Source organism: Pteronotus mesoamericanus, unplaced genomic scaffold (assembly GCF_021234165.1).
Source record: "Pteronotus mesoamericanus isolate MK-2021 breed Mesoamerican mustached bat unplaced genomic scaffold, CSHL_Meso_final contig_24, whole genome shotgun sequence".
NCBI lineage: Eukaryota > Metazoa > Chordata > Mammalia > Chiroptera > Mormoopidae > Pteronotus > Pteronotus mesoamericanus.
The window spans coordinates 6,558,521-6,572,704 of NW_026555100.1; the positions used below are offsets into that span (position 1 = coordinate 6,558,521).

Genomic DNA, 14,184 nt, shown 5'->3' on the forward strand with positions numbered 1-14,184 from the left:
ATGTCAAAATTCATTGTAAAATATGAAAAAATTTAAGTGCATTATAAAGTTTCAGCAATTAAAACAACATGACACCAGCACTGAAATAATCAAGTAGATCAAGGAAATAAAATGAGTTCTAGAAACAAATGTATATATCTGTTTAACAATGTAATATATGATTCAACTGATATTTCACATCAATGGGGAAAATAAGGCTTTTTCAACAAAAAAGGTGCATGGACCACTATTACTTGAAATAAAACACATATAGAGCCCTATTTCTCACATTATACAAGAAATATTCAGTTGAGTTAAAAATCAATATATAAAATCTAAGGAATTTTAGGAGAAAATTCAAAATAATACTTTTCTTACCCTGAAGTAACATATTCAAACCCAGAAGCTATAAAGTAAAATATTGATAATATGATTATATTAAATATTTAACACTATATAGTAATATACATATTTAAAAAGTTAAAGGACAAGTAATAGAATGGGAAAGTATTTGCCACACATCTAAAAAACGGTTAATAGGTTTTCTTTTTTTTAGGGCAAAATTCTACAACCTTTAATGAAGAAATGGATAAAGAATACCAAAAAGTGATTTAAAGCTTTTTTAAAAAAAAAAAGATAATAGAAATAGGCAAGAAATATACTAAAACAGGTTTAGTTTCAACGAATAGTAAAGGATAATTAAAATAACATCATTGTCACAATCACATTAATGAATATTAAAAATATTGGTAATATCAAGTATTAGTGACTGTGAAAGGAACTGCGTATTCATAGACTCTTTTTCTTCATCTTTTTAAAGCAGTCTCTTTAGCATATTTTGCAGCAATGCTGGTTTGGTGGAGGTGTATTCTTTTAGCCTTCTTTTGTCTGGGAAACTCCTTATTTCGCCTTCCATTTTAATTGTGAGCCTTGCTGGGTAGAACAGTCTTGGTTACAGGCCTTTGCTTTTCATGCCTTGGAATATTTCTTGCCATTCCCTTCTGGCTTGCAGTGTTTCTGTTGAGAAGTCAGCTGCTAGCTGTATCAGGGCTCCCTTATAAGTAACTACCTGTTTCTCCCTTGCTGCCTTTAGGGTTCTCTGTTTGTCTTTGCTATTTGCCATTTTCATGATGATATTTCTTGGAGTGGGCCTCATTGAGTTTCTCTTGAATGGGACCTTCTGTGCTTCCTGGACTTGTGTGAGTTTTTCTGTCCTCCGATTAGGGAAGTTTTCCATCATTACTTTTTTCAACAGGTTCTCTATCCCTTCCTCCTCCTCTTCTCCTTCTGGTATCCCTATTATACGGATATTATTACATTTCAGGTTGTCCTGCATTTCCCTCAATGCCTTTTCATTCTTTTTGAGTCTTTTTTTTCATTTTCTTGCTTTTTCTGGGAGCTTTTTCTGCTATGTCATCCAGCTCTCTGATTCTATCCTCTGCTTCATCTAGTCTGCTTTTGATTCCTTCTTCTGTGTTCTTCAATTCAGAAATTGTATTCTTCATTTCCTCTTGTCTCTTATTGATAGTTTCTATGTCCTTTTTCATGCTGATACAGTTTGCAATAAGTGCCTCATAGTTTCCCTGTAGTTTTTTGTAATTCTCTCTGAGCTATTGAGCTTCCTTAGAATCATTAACTGGAACTCAGTATCCAATAGTTGACTTGCCTCTATTTCATTTAATTCTCTTTCTGGGGATTCCTCCTTTCCCTTCGTTTGGGGGCAGAGGGTGTTTCTTTGTCATCCCATTATTTGTGAGAGTCTTCTTTTTTGCTTCTGTTTCTTAAGTTGATCTGTCTTGATTTCCTGACTTTGTGGTGTGAACTTCTGTGGTAGCAGACTGCTGTTTTTTCTTTCTGGATTTGCCTCTGATGATGTCAGATGTTGAGCCTGTCTAACCTTAGGCAGTCTGTTCTTCCTGCCTTAGGTAGCCACTTCCAGGAATCTACTGTCTGTGGCTGTCTCCTTCAGCTGTTAATCTTGTCACTCTGAACTCAGCAGGCCGGCCTAGAAACACCACAGGGCGGGGCAGAGTCTCTCCTGGGGGCAGAGCTATTTTCTCCTCCCAAGTGGCTGCTGCTCAAGGGAGTGGTATGCCTGAGCCAGATGGCTGCTGCCGTCTGTGGGATGAGTCAGCACTGGGATCTCACTGGCTACTCTCTCAGTTCTCTCCCCAAGGCCGGAAAAATGGAGATGTTTCTAGTAGTGTCAACAATAAAAGTTAAGTTAAAAAAAATATTATGAGTATATAGTAGATGTATTCTAAATTTACTATTAAATTGGATCTAAGAATGGCCAAAGACTTTCACATTTCAAACTTTAAAAATTTAATATCTAAATCATACCTAGATATGTGATTAAAATCAAATTGCTGCAATGTACAACTTTATGAGAAAAATATCTATATTTTTCATCCCTAATCCCTTTTCCTTAACAAAAAATAATTATCATATATTTAGTTGGTGTCATGATAGATCATTTTGAAATAGGTGAATTAACAAAGTGTATAATTTTGAATATTTGCTGACAAAAATGAATGTGTCCTGGCATATACAGTTAGGTATATGTAAGGGCCCGGTGTACTAATATGAATTGACTTAAGTATAATCCATATCAGAAACCATATTAGAGTACTGTTAGAACAGGAACATGTGTCACGGTTTACTTTCTCAATCTCAAAAAAGATACTAAGGTATAATAGTAAGGATTCAGGGTTTGGAGTCTGAACACCTGGTGGTCAAAACTGGCTATATCATCTACCTAATTATCATTCTTGTTCAGCCTAAAGTCCTTCATTTAGTAGGAGCTTGTTTGCCGAGGATGGGTCCTGTCAGCTTTTGTCTAGAAATGTTTTTATTTTGCCTTCACTTTTGAAGGGTATTTTCACTAATATAGAATTCTAGGTTGACTTTTTCTTTCTAGTACTTTAAGGATGTCATTCAGTTGCTTTTAGCTTTATTTTTGGTTTTACCTTTTTCACTTTAGTATCCTTATTATAACTGAGTGTCCTTTTTTATTGTGGTAAAATATACATAGCATAAAATATACCATTTTAACCATTTTCAGTTCTGTGATATTAAGTACATTCACATTATTGTGCCACCATCACCACAATCCATCTCCAGAACTTTGTCATCATCCCATATTGAAACTCTGTACCCAATCAGCAATAATTTTATAGTTTCCTTTCCCCCTCCATCTCCTGGTATTCTACTTCTCCCCCATCCCTGGTATTTTAATCTATGAATTTGACTATTCTAGTACCTGTGTAATTGGGATAATACAATATTTGCCTTTTTGTTTCTGGTTTATTTTACTTAGCACAATAATTTCATAGTTCATCCATAGCACGTGACACATAGCATGTATCAGAATTTCCTTCCTCTTAAAGGCTGAATAATTTTCTGTTGTGCATATATCATTTTGTTTATGCGTTCATTTGCCAATAGATACTTGGGTTGTTTTCACCTTTTGGCTTTAGCGATTAATGCTATGGTGAACATTTACGCACAAATATCTCGTCAAGTCTCTGCTTTCACTTCTTGTGAGTATCTGGAACCAGAAGTGGAATTGCTGGGTCATGTGTTCAGTTTTTTAATAAAAAGTCAATGGTAATTCTTACCTTTGTTTTTATGTATGAACTTTATCTTTTTTCCTGGCTTACTTTTATGATATTTATCACTTATTTTCAAACAACCTGATTATGATGTGTTTTGGTGCTGTTTACTTTGTTTAGGATTTATTAATTTTCTTGGAATTTGAGTTTATAATTTTCATGAAATTTGAACAATTTTTGCTACTTGTATCTTTACCAGATTTTTTTTTTTTTTTTGTCTCCTCTGCCCTCTCACACACATTTTCTGGGACTTCATTAAACCATCTGATTTTATCCCACATTTCACCAAGGTAATTTTTATTTTTTTTGTACAGCATTTTTTCTCTGTTTTGGAAGTGTTTTTGTTTTCTCTAAAAGATCATTGATTTCTTTTTCTGCAGAATCTTATCTGCTAAGTCTGCCTAGTGATTTTTAAAAAATGTTGACACATTGTATTTTTACTCTAGAAGTGCCATTTAAAAAGTATCATTTATTTTTCTCTTCTTTATGTTCATGTTTCCCTTTAAATGCTTTAATATTTATAATTATATTTATAAAGTTATTTTGTTTATTCCATCATTTCTGAGTCTGTTTATAATTCAGCATCTTGTTTGCTTGTCTCTTTTTTTAATCCAATACATTTTTTAGGGGCTACTGCTTTTTTATTGTGGTAAAATATATATAACATGAAACTTACCATTTTAAGTTACCTTTTAGTGATTTTCAGTACATTCACCTTGTGCAACTGTTATCTATCTCCAGAGCTTTTTCATCTTTCCAAATTTAAACTCTGTACCCATTAAACAATGACTCCCCATTCCCACCTCCTCCTGGCCCGGCATTACTACCTACTTTGTGTCTCTCTGGATTTGACTACTCTATGTACCTAATAAAAGTGGAATCATACATTCGTCCTTTCATGGTTTGCTGATTTCACTTAGTACAATGTCTTCAAGGTTCATCCATATTGTGGCATATATCAGAATTTTCTTTTTATATTGTGTGTGCCCAGTAACTTATTTTTGTACTTAAAGGTTTTTTTATATTTGATCTTTTTATCTTCTGTTACAGAATTTAAAGTGATTTACACATCACCATTATAGTATAACTGTATTCTGTATTTGTTTATTTACGTTCACCAACAAGCTTTATAAACTTTCATATATTTTTATGTTTCAGTGTAGGGTTTTTTTGCTTGTGTAGCATTTTTTGTAATGCGGGTTTTGTAGTGATGAACTCTCTCAGCTTCTGTTTATCTTGGAATGTCTTTATTTCTTCTTGATTTCTAAAAGATAGTTTCTTTGTTTATTGTTTGGTAGTTTGTTTATTTTTTGCCAGATATGGTATCATTGGCAATTTCTTTCTGAACACTTTCTATAGGTCATGCTATTACTTTATTATCTGGCAAGATATCTACTGAGAAATCTGAGTGTGGTCTTATGGCATCCTTTTATACATGATGAGTTTCTTTTTTCCTGCTGCTTTTAAATTTTTCCCTTTGTCTTTGAGTTTAAACAGTTTGATTTCACTGTGTCTGCATGTTGATTTCCTTGGGTTCCTCCTATAGGGAGTCCATTGGGCTTCTTCAATCTGGATGTCCATTAACTTCCCCAAATTCAGGAAGTTTTGGGCTGTAAATTCTTTAAATAAACTTTCTACCCATTTCTCTCTATTCCTTCTTTTTCTGGACCTCGTATAATGTATGTATTGGTCCTCTTGACTTTGTCTGATAAATCCCTTAGGCTTAGGGAGGACTTGGTAGGGACAGAGAAATAGGGAAAAGGAAGAATATAAGAATGTAACATTTGCATGATTGTCATTGCCAAAATAAAAGTCCAGAGTTCATTTTTTAAAAAATCCCTTAGGTTTTCTTCACTTTCTTTTGTATTTGTTCTTCTGACTGGATAATATCAAATGATCTCTTTTTGATTTAGTCAGTTCTTTATTCTGCTTGATCAAATCTGCTTTTAAATTTTTCAGGTCAGTAATTGTATTCTTCAGTGCCAGAACCTCTGTATGCTTAATATTTTTATCTCTCTTAATACTTTTTTTAATGCATTGTTTTCTTGAGTTTATAGAACATCTTTATGATGGGTATTTTAAACTATTTTTTAGATAATTAATATTCCTGTTTTTTAGGATCAGTTTCTGGAGATTTGTTTTGTTCCTCTGTTTGGGCAGCATGCGCATGCATGCTTGTGTATATGTGTATGCAACTCTCTCGTAACTTTATGTTGAGGTCCATGTTTTTGAAGAATCAGCTCCATATCCCAGTCTTTACATACTGGCTTTATATAAGGGAAGACCCTCAGTAATCAGCCCAGCTGTAGATTGTAGGTACCTCTGAAGCTGTTTTCAGGAAGATACGGCTTCTCTGGCTCTGGGTGGGCAATTTCTCAATTAGAGGGGCTTGCCACTTCTTTGTCAAGTGTTTGTAATCTCTTGCTCCCTCTGGTGTTTTTCTGTGGCACTGAAGGCTCTCTGGTGTATAGGAAGAGCCACCCTACTGTCTTATCAGCCATGAGGCATGCCAGCTTCCCATCAACACCCAAAGTTAGAAAAGATAGACACCAATGCTTCAGGCAGCCCTCTGAAGAGCTAGAATGCCAGACACACATTCCACTTCTTTCCCTCCCATCTGAGGGAGAACCATCTTTTCTCAGTTACTCTAAGCTATGCCAGCCACCTGCTGTTCTCCTTTGTTTTCAGTGGCCCCCAGGAGGGCAAACTGTGCCACTTCAATTAGTGCTCCAAGTGAGGTGAGCAGAAACCAGTCTCTTGGACAGCCTCCGAGTAAATGGAATGTTGGACACCCATTCCATGCTTCACTTTCCTCCCTGTGGGAGAAGTTGCTTGCTGTGCTGTTCACTCTCTTGGGCTCTGCCTGTTTGGGGGAGGGGCTGACATAAGTAAAGTGAAATTGCTCCTTTTACTCAATTCAGTGTTTCTGTTCTTGGCATTGTGCTTGCCTGGTGTACTACAACTTCTTAACTGGATTTAGGAAATTTCATAAAGGTATTTTGATCTGTATATCAATGTTAAACTAGTGTTTCTGTGGGTGACAAAAACTGGGATTTGCTATTCCACCATCTTGCTGACTCTAATACTTATTTTATTGAATATTACATTGTTGAGTGTGTCTGGATTTTGTTGTTTTCCTTTAAAAGTATTAATTTTCATGTTGGCAGGATGTTAATTTATTGAAAAACCTGCTTGATCTTCTAAAGTTGTGTTTTAAGCTTTTTTTTTTAAAAGCATGTTTAGACTATCTTTTGTTCTAGAGCTAATTTAGCCCTATTAATATAACATGACCCTCCTACAGAGTTTACTAAATGCCTTGGGTGTTCAATAATTTGCCATAACTTGAACATTTCCCACTTGTGAGTTCTTGAAATTATTTGGCCTACAACTCCTTGGTAATTGTTATTTGCCCAATTTTGGGTAGTTTAATCCTAAAATGTACTACTTAATTTTAACTCAAGGAGACCTCAGTAGATTTGTGGAACTTTTTCTTTAACTTCCCCTCTCTGGTCCTCTTCCACACCAGTTTGAGTCACCTCATACTCTTCAAACTTTGATCTGTCTTCTTGACTTAGCATGAATACACTATATTCTTGGGATCCTCTTCATGATCTGGAAAATGGCTTCCAACAGAACTTAATGGCTATTACATGCCTCACTCCTCTCAGAGAGTTGCTATATATTGTTCAGTATTTGAAGATGTTTGTTCCAAATATTTAGTTCAGTGTTCTGCATTTTTTTCTCTATGTGGAAAGGCAAGTCTAGTGCAGTTACTCCATTGTAGTTGCAAGAAGTCTTCTTTCTGTACATTACTGGTTTAATCAGTTCTGTAATGTTTAATTATTATTATTATGTCATATTACAGTGGCTTCAACTGTCAGGAATAATAGAGGAAAAAACAAAGTGATTCTTGTAAACATGCAACTCCTAAGGTGGTAAAAGTTGTATGATGTATTAGGGTGTAATCTGTCAACTCTATATGAGCCCAATCAGAGTATCATGGATATTAACCAGTAAGCTTTGCAGAAGAAATTATAAATGCTGTTTAATTAATTGAACTGAGTAAAACAATGTGGTAAGGGTAGTTTCTGTTATACCAGATGATACTAAATGTTTATAGGTTTTCTTTTTTAGAACTTTAGGTTTTTGAGAAGTCAGCTCATGAGTCACCCCTTCCAGGAGGCTTTTCCTGACCCTTTTCTCTGTTCTTATTATTCTTTTATCAGTATGTTTATTTTCCCTTTTGACTATGTACTTTTTGAGGACAGAGACAGTCTTACTCATTTTCATCGTAGCAACTAGTATGGTCTTACAAGCATTTGAACGGTGAGTGGAATGAAAGCCGTCTCTTTTCATTTGGATAAATAGCTTGGGTCTCCACTTTAGCAGCCCGTTATCTTTTAGCTACCAAGAATTTTCTAAAGGAAATAAAGCATTGAAATGATCAGTATATCACTTGGTTCTGATTTAAAGAAAATTTGAGCTAAGGTAAAAAGGTCTTTTGGACCAGGCTGGAGAAAAGCGTAAGTCATTGTGGTAGTTTCTTGTTGCTTTTTAAAACTTCTTTATTTTTAGGCCTTTACAAAAACTTTTATTTTTAGCCTTTAAAAAATCAGTTATTATTCTTGCTTATAAATTCAGATAATTCCTTGCCTTTGTTAGTGTTTAGAAAATAGTATTTGTAAGTAAATGAAATAAAAACTATTGATTTAAATTTTTGAATATTCATGTGAAAGGAATACATTGAGGATGTTACCATAAACTGTGCGGGGAGGTGAGTGGAGGTGTGGAGGGATTGAGTAGCATAGAAAAAACTCATGGTCAGGGATAACAGTGTAGGTGATTTCCGGGGGGCAGGAGGTGGAGGGAGGTGTAGGAAGGTATGGGGGGATAAACGGTGATGGACGGAGACTTGACTTGGGGTGAACATACAATAGAGTGTACATGGTGTATTATAGAATTGTGTACTTGAGACCTACGTAGTTTTGTTAACCAATGTCGCCCCCAATAAATTAAATAAAAAGGAAAAAAAAGAACGTTGTTACATTGTAGTTTCTTAATCCCAGTGTATTTTTCCCCAACCCCTTTCAGATCAATGTAAATGAGGATTTCCATTTGTTTTCCTTAATCAGCAGCAGACACATTACATGCTTTCTCTGTGTAGGGCACTAGTTTAGGAACTCTGGATACTTAAAAAAAGAAAAAAAGAATGCAGTGTCCATTCTCTTCTTAATGACCTTATGTTTTAGATTGAAACATATGATATTGCTGATAATTGACAGTATTTTTTTTAAGTTAGGAAAGAAAAATATAGGGTTTAACACACCCTTGTAATTTTTAAAAAATATTTTTAAGGTTTAAAAGTGTTTAAACTTTATAATTCCTAGTAGGAAAACATTATGTGAAAGAATACCATAACGGCAAACCGCTGTAAAATGTTGCTGCTGCGTTTGGGACAGAGGGGTAGGGATTCTCTTCAACACACTCCAGCTTTCTGCACGAGAAGGTGAGAAGTACATTGGTTGGTATTATTGCAACATCCATTGTGTGATCCAAGTTGCTTTTCCTTCAGCAAGGACTTGATCTGTCAGAAGGGCATTAAGCTTGACCTCCAAATCTGGCTGACAATTTACTGGTAAGATTCATAACCTTTGGGTTGCTCTGGTATTTTGACATCTTTGTTGGGTTCTGAGCGACATCCTAGAAGGCCACCATAACTTCTGGATCCTGCATGTCTGCGAGAACCTCTGGATCACTGAGAATTTCATTGAGCCCAGGCATTCCTCCAGAAAAATTAGCAGGCATTCCCCAAGGAAAGTCACCTGGAAAAGAGCCATACTGAGCTCCTGATTGTCCTCTGGCTTATTCCTCCATCTGTGCTCTCATGGTCTTCCCAAGCCTTCTTAACCCTTTCCATTCTTTCTTTGATCTCTTGTTCTTCACATTTCTGCTCATACTTTCTCCAGCATTCTGCAATTTCCTAGGCCCTTGGTTGATCTTCTTTCAGCGTTGCAATAGTATCTTCGCCATAATCCAGTTTACATGCAATGGCAAGATCACGGGCTGCTCCTTCACAGTGGCTCAGAAGTCTGTGCTTTCCCTCACCATTTATAAGGCTGAGCTAAATCAGGATTTATTTCAATAGCCCTTTTACAGTCTCAGGTGGCAGCATTTAGCTTCTGTAATTTGATGAAGACATTGGCTGTCTTGGCATACAGAATGGCCAAGCGAGGATTCAGCTTGATGGCATGCGAACTAGTCAATGGCTTTCTGTAGTTCACCATCATTTAGGACAGCCACTTTTTTATCACTTGCCTCATCTATCATCTCCTCAGTTATCTCTACATTTTCATAACCCATTTGTCACTTGGGGTCAGTGTCTGGTTCAATCACACCCTCATTGTCAATTTCTAGATCACTTTCCTCACTTGATCGTTCCTCTGTCTTTATTTCTTCCTCCACCTTCTTACTATCTGTTTTTTCTTCCTTATTTTATTTTGACTTGGTTTTGCGAATAGCAGGTGGTATTTTACCTCCCATGCTCTCTACTTACTCCCCCAGGAAATGCATTTCCTCAGTATGCAGAATGCTCTGATCCTGCTTACATGTTTTCACAATGGCCTGAAACTCACTCACTTTGTGGGGATCCATGGCCCCATGGCTGGGAAATGGAAGGAGGCGGTGGGAGTGGCTAAGGTTGCTAACTCAGTGTGATCATGGGGAAGGGGGCCAACAGTTTTTGATATGTAAAAACAAGGATATCATTTGAGTCCACCCAATAGTTGAAGAGTAAGATGGAATCTGAGCAAACAAATAACCATACAGAGCACTAAATTACATGTTATGATTCATTGAATAAATGGTGTAGGAGTTTAAAGAAGTAGAGTCATTGCCTTGGATAAGGAAGTTGGGAAAATCTTCATAGACTACATTGTCAGTTTCAACCTCTAATCAGCCAGAGGGGGTTGTACTAAACATTCCGTTTTTTATTGCATTTGATAATTGAATGAAATTGGAAGGCCTTCTTGTAGGATTTTTTTCATGTACAAATTTTTATTTGAATACTTCCTCTTGATTCTTTTGGTCCCACATTTCTTCTTTCAATGCATTTTTATTATGGTAAAAAAATTACCATGAGGTTTATTATTCTAACCATTTTTAAGTGTACAGTTCATTAGTGTTAAGTATGTTCACATGGTGTCAGAACAAATCTCCACAAGTTTTTCATGCTGAAAACTAAAACTCTACCCATCAAACAACAAACAGTTCCTCCCTTCCTCCTCCCTGCTGCCTCTGACTACCACCATTCTACTTTCTGTCTCTGTGAAGTAGGTGATATTAGCTATCTCACATAAATGGAATCTTACATTATTTGTCTTTTTGTAACTGGTTCATTTACCATAATATCCTCAAGGTTGATCCATGTCATAGCTTGTGACAGGATTTCCTTTCCTTTTTTGTATTTTTCAGTTTGCCTTAAAAAAATCTTTTTGATATTAAAAAAACTTGTACATAATTAAAACGTACAACTTGATGAGTCGAAGATGAGTGTATACCTGTGACCCACACCACACACTATGTTATAAAATTCTCCCATGACTTCCAAAAGTTTCCTCCCACTTCTTATTTTTACTACTATTACGGATTTTTTGGTGATAAAACACTTAATGTAAGATCTGTCCTCTTAGAAAACTTTTTAGTATACAACACAGTATTGTTAACTATAGGCACTATGCAGAACAGTAGATCTCTAGAACTTACTTATCTTGGTTTTTTTGTTTATGCTTTTACAATTGTCCCAAAACTTCCCCCTTTGTTCCCGTCCACCCAGACCCCACACCCCAACTCACTCAGGCAATCCCCACACTGTAGTCCATATCCATGGATCATACGACTATGTCCTTGGCTACTCTTCCCTGTGTTGTACTTTACATCCCCATGACTATTCTGTGACTACCAATTTGTATTTCTTAACCCCTATACCTACATCATCCATCCTCTGAAAACCCCTCCCATCTGGCAAACATCAAAACATTCTCTGTATCTATGATCCTGTTTCTGTTCTGCTTGTTCATTTCTTTTGTTTTTAGATTCAATTATTGGTAGGTATGTATTTATTACCATTTTATTGCTCATATTTTGGATCTTAAAGAAGGCCCTTTAACATTTCATATAATACTGGTTTGGTAATGATGAACTTTAGTTTTTTCTTGTGTGGGAAGCTCTTTATCTCTCCTTTGATTGTAAATGATAGTTCTGGTGGTTAGAGTAATCTTGGTTGTAGGTCCTTGTATTTTACCATATTGCATATTTCTTGCCAATCCCTTCTAGTCTGCAAAGTTTCTTTTGAGAAATCAGCTGACAGTTTTATGGAAATTTCCTTGTAACTAACTTTTCTCTTGCTGCTTTTAAGATTTTATCTTTAACCTTTGGCATTTTAATTATGATGTCTTGGTGTGGGCTTCTTTGGGTTCATCTTATCTGGGACTTGTTCATCTATTTCCTTCACCAAGTTAGGCAAGTTTTCTGTCATTATTTTTTCAAATAAGTTTTCAATTTCTTGCTCTCTTCTCCTTCCAGCACCCCTATGATGCAAATCTTGGTATGCTTAAAGTTTATCAGAGGATCCTTAACTATTTTCAGTTTTTTGGATTCTTTTTTTATTCTCGTTGTTTTGATTGGGTGTTTTTTGCTTCATTATATTCTAAATCTCTGATTTGATTCTTGGCTCCATTCCCTCTACAGTTGATTCCCTGTAAATCATTCTTCATTTCAGACTGGATCTTTTTTATGGTTTCCATGCTCTTGTTTATGCTCTTGAGGTCATCACTAAGTTCACTGAACATCCTTATAACCAATGCATCTAGCAGACCTCTAGTCTCCATTTTATTAGTTCTCCCTCTGGAGTTCTGCTCCATTCCTTCACTTGGACCATGCTTCTTTGTCTGCTTATTTTGGCAGCCTCCCTGTGTTTGTTTCCACATATTAGATAGAGCTGCTACAATTCCCTGGCTTGGCAGAGTGGCCTAATGTAGTAAGTGTGCTGTAGGGTCCAGTGGCACAGCCTCCGCTATCACACAAGCTGGGCATTTGAGGTACACCCACCATGTGAGTTGTGTACACCCTCCTCTGCAGCCTAGCCTTGGTATCTGTTGACTGATCAATGAGATGTATTTACCCAGGCGAGTCAGCTGCAAGGACTGGCAGTGACCACTGACCACCAACCTGTGACCATTGTGGAGGATCTGCTGTGTCAGGACCCACTCCATAGAGCACGACTTACTTCAGCAGGGCTCTGGTGCCTGCTGAGTCAGTGCTTTGAGTGTGTCACTTGTAGAGGTGGTTGGGTGGTGGTGCTCTGATGTGGTATGTAGCTGTCCACTGGGTGCACAGGCTCTGTGGCCTCCTTTGAGGTGCAGGCCGTGGTCACCTCAAATGTTCTACCTCCTGTGTTCTGTCCAGGGCCACCCAAATAATCTACAAAGCAATTTGCAGCTGGATGCTACTTGTGCTGAGCTTGGAGGTGCCCAAGTTACTCCAAGCTGTAAACCAAAGCCAGCTGCTGCTGGTCCTGCAGCCACTTAGCAATAGACATGGGGCACTAAGGCAGATGCCATTTGTTTGAGAGAATTTGGGAAGATCTGAAGCATGAGCTAAGACAAGCCATTTGTATGGAAAAGGCATTGGCTACAGCCTGGGCAGGCCCAAAACTTGGGTGGGGCAGAGCCTCAGGGAATCACCAGGGTAGAGCAAACATTATGAGCCAGGCTCAGAGAAGAAGAAATGGCTTCTGCCAGCACTTTTGTCTGGGAGAAAGCTGCCCCCCAGCTCTCTCCCTGATGCTGGACAGTTCAGTTCCTCCCATATATCTGATGCCTGTCAAACTGCTTCTCCTGTGCTGGAGCTCAGAGGGAATGAGTTCAAGTAAGTCCCTGCACAGGCCCTTTAAAAGGAACCGCCTGAGACTAGCAGTTTGTCTTCCACAGCCTCAATGCCCAGTGGTTTTTACAACCAGAAGTCATCACTTATCTTCCTGGCACTGGACTCTGGGCAGGAGGGTGTGGTGTGGGGCTGGGGCCTCTCGCTCCCACAATACTCCTCCCAGTTTTTATCTGCCACAGGTGGGTGTGGGACCAGCCCCTTCCATGTTTCCACCACTCCTTCCATGTTTCCACCACATGGATGTAGTTTCTTCTTTAATGTTGTAGTTGCAGGACCCCCATTCAGCTTGATTTCTGATGGTTCTGAATAATTATTCTGTAGTTACTTGTAATTTTGATGTGCAAGGAGGTGAGCCATGTTTACCTATACTGTCATTTTGAAGCTCTCTCCTGCTTTCTTGTAATATAACTGAAATTTTGTGCCCTTTGACTAATACCTCCCTGTTTCCCCTCCCTCACCCCCTGAAAACCACCATTCCACTTCTTCTGTCTCTATGAGATTGATTTTATATTCATCATTTAAGTGGTATAATGTGATGTTTTTCCTTCTCTGTCTGGCTCATTTTACCTAAAATGATGTTCTCTAGATTCATCTGTGTTGCTGCAAATGGCAGGATTTCCTTCTTTGTTTAATGCTGAATAATATTCCA

At 37.3% G+C, this 14,184-nt stretch overlaps 1 protein-coding gene and 1 pseudogene across 1 annotated transcript in view; one reads left to right on the forward strand and one right to left on the reverse strand.

The window, feature by feature from the left end:
- MICU1 (mitochondrial calcium uptake 1) overlaps positions 1 to 14,184 on the forward strand; it is a 225,486-nt gene that overhangs the window by 48,799 nt on the left and 162,503 nt on the right. The window lies entirely within an intron of this gene.
- Positions 9,192 to 10,244, reverse strand: LOC129069898 (hsc70-interacting protein-like; annotated as a pseudogene).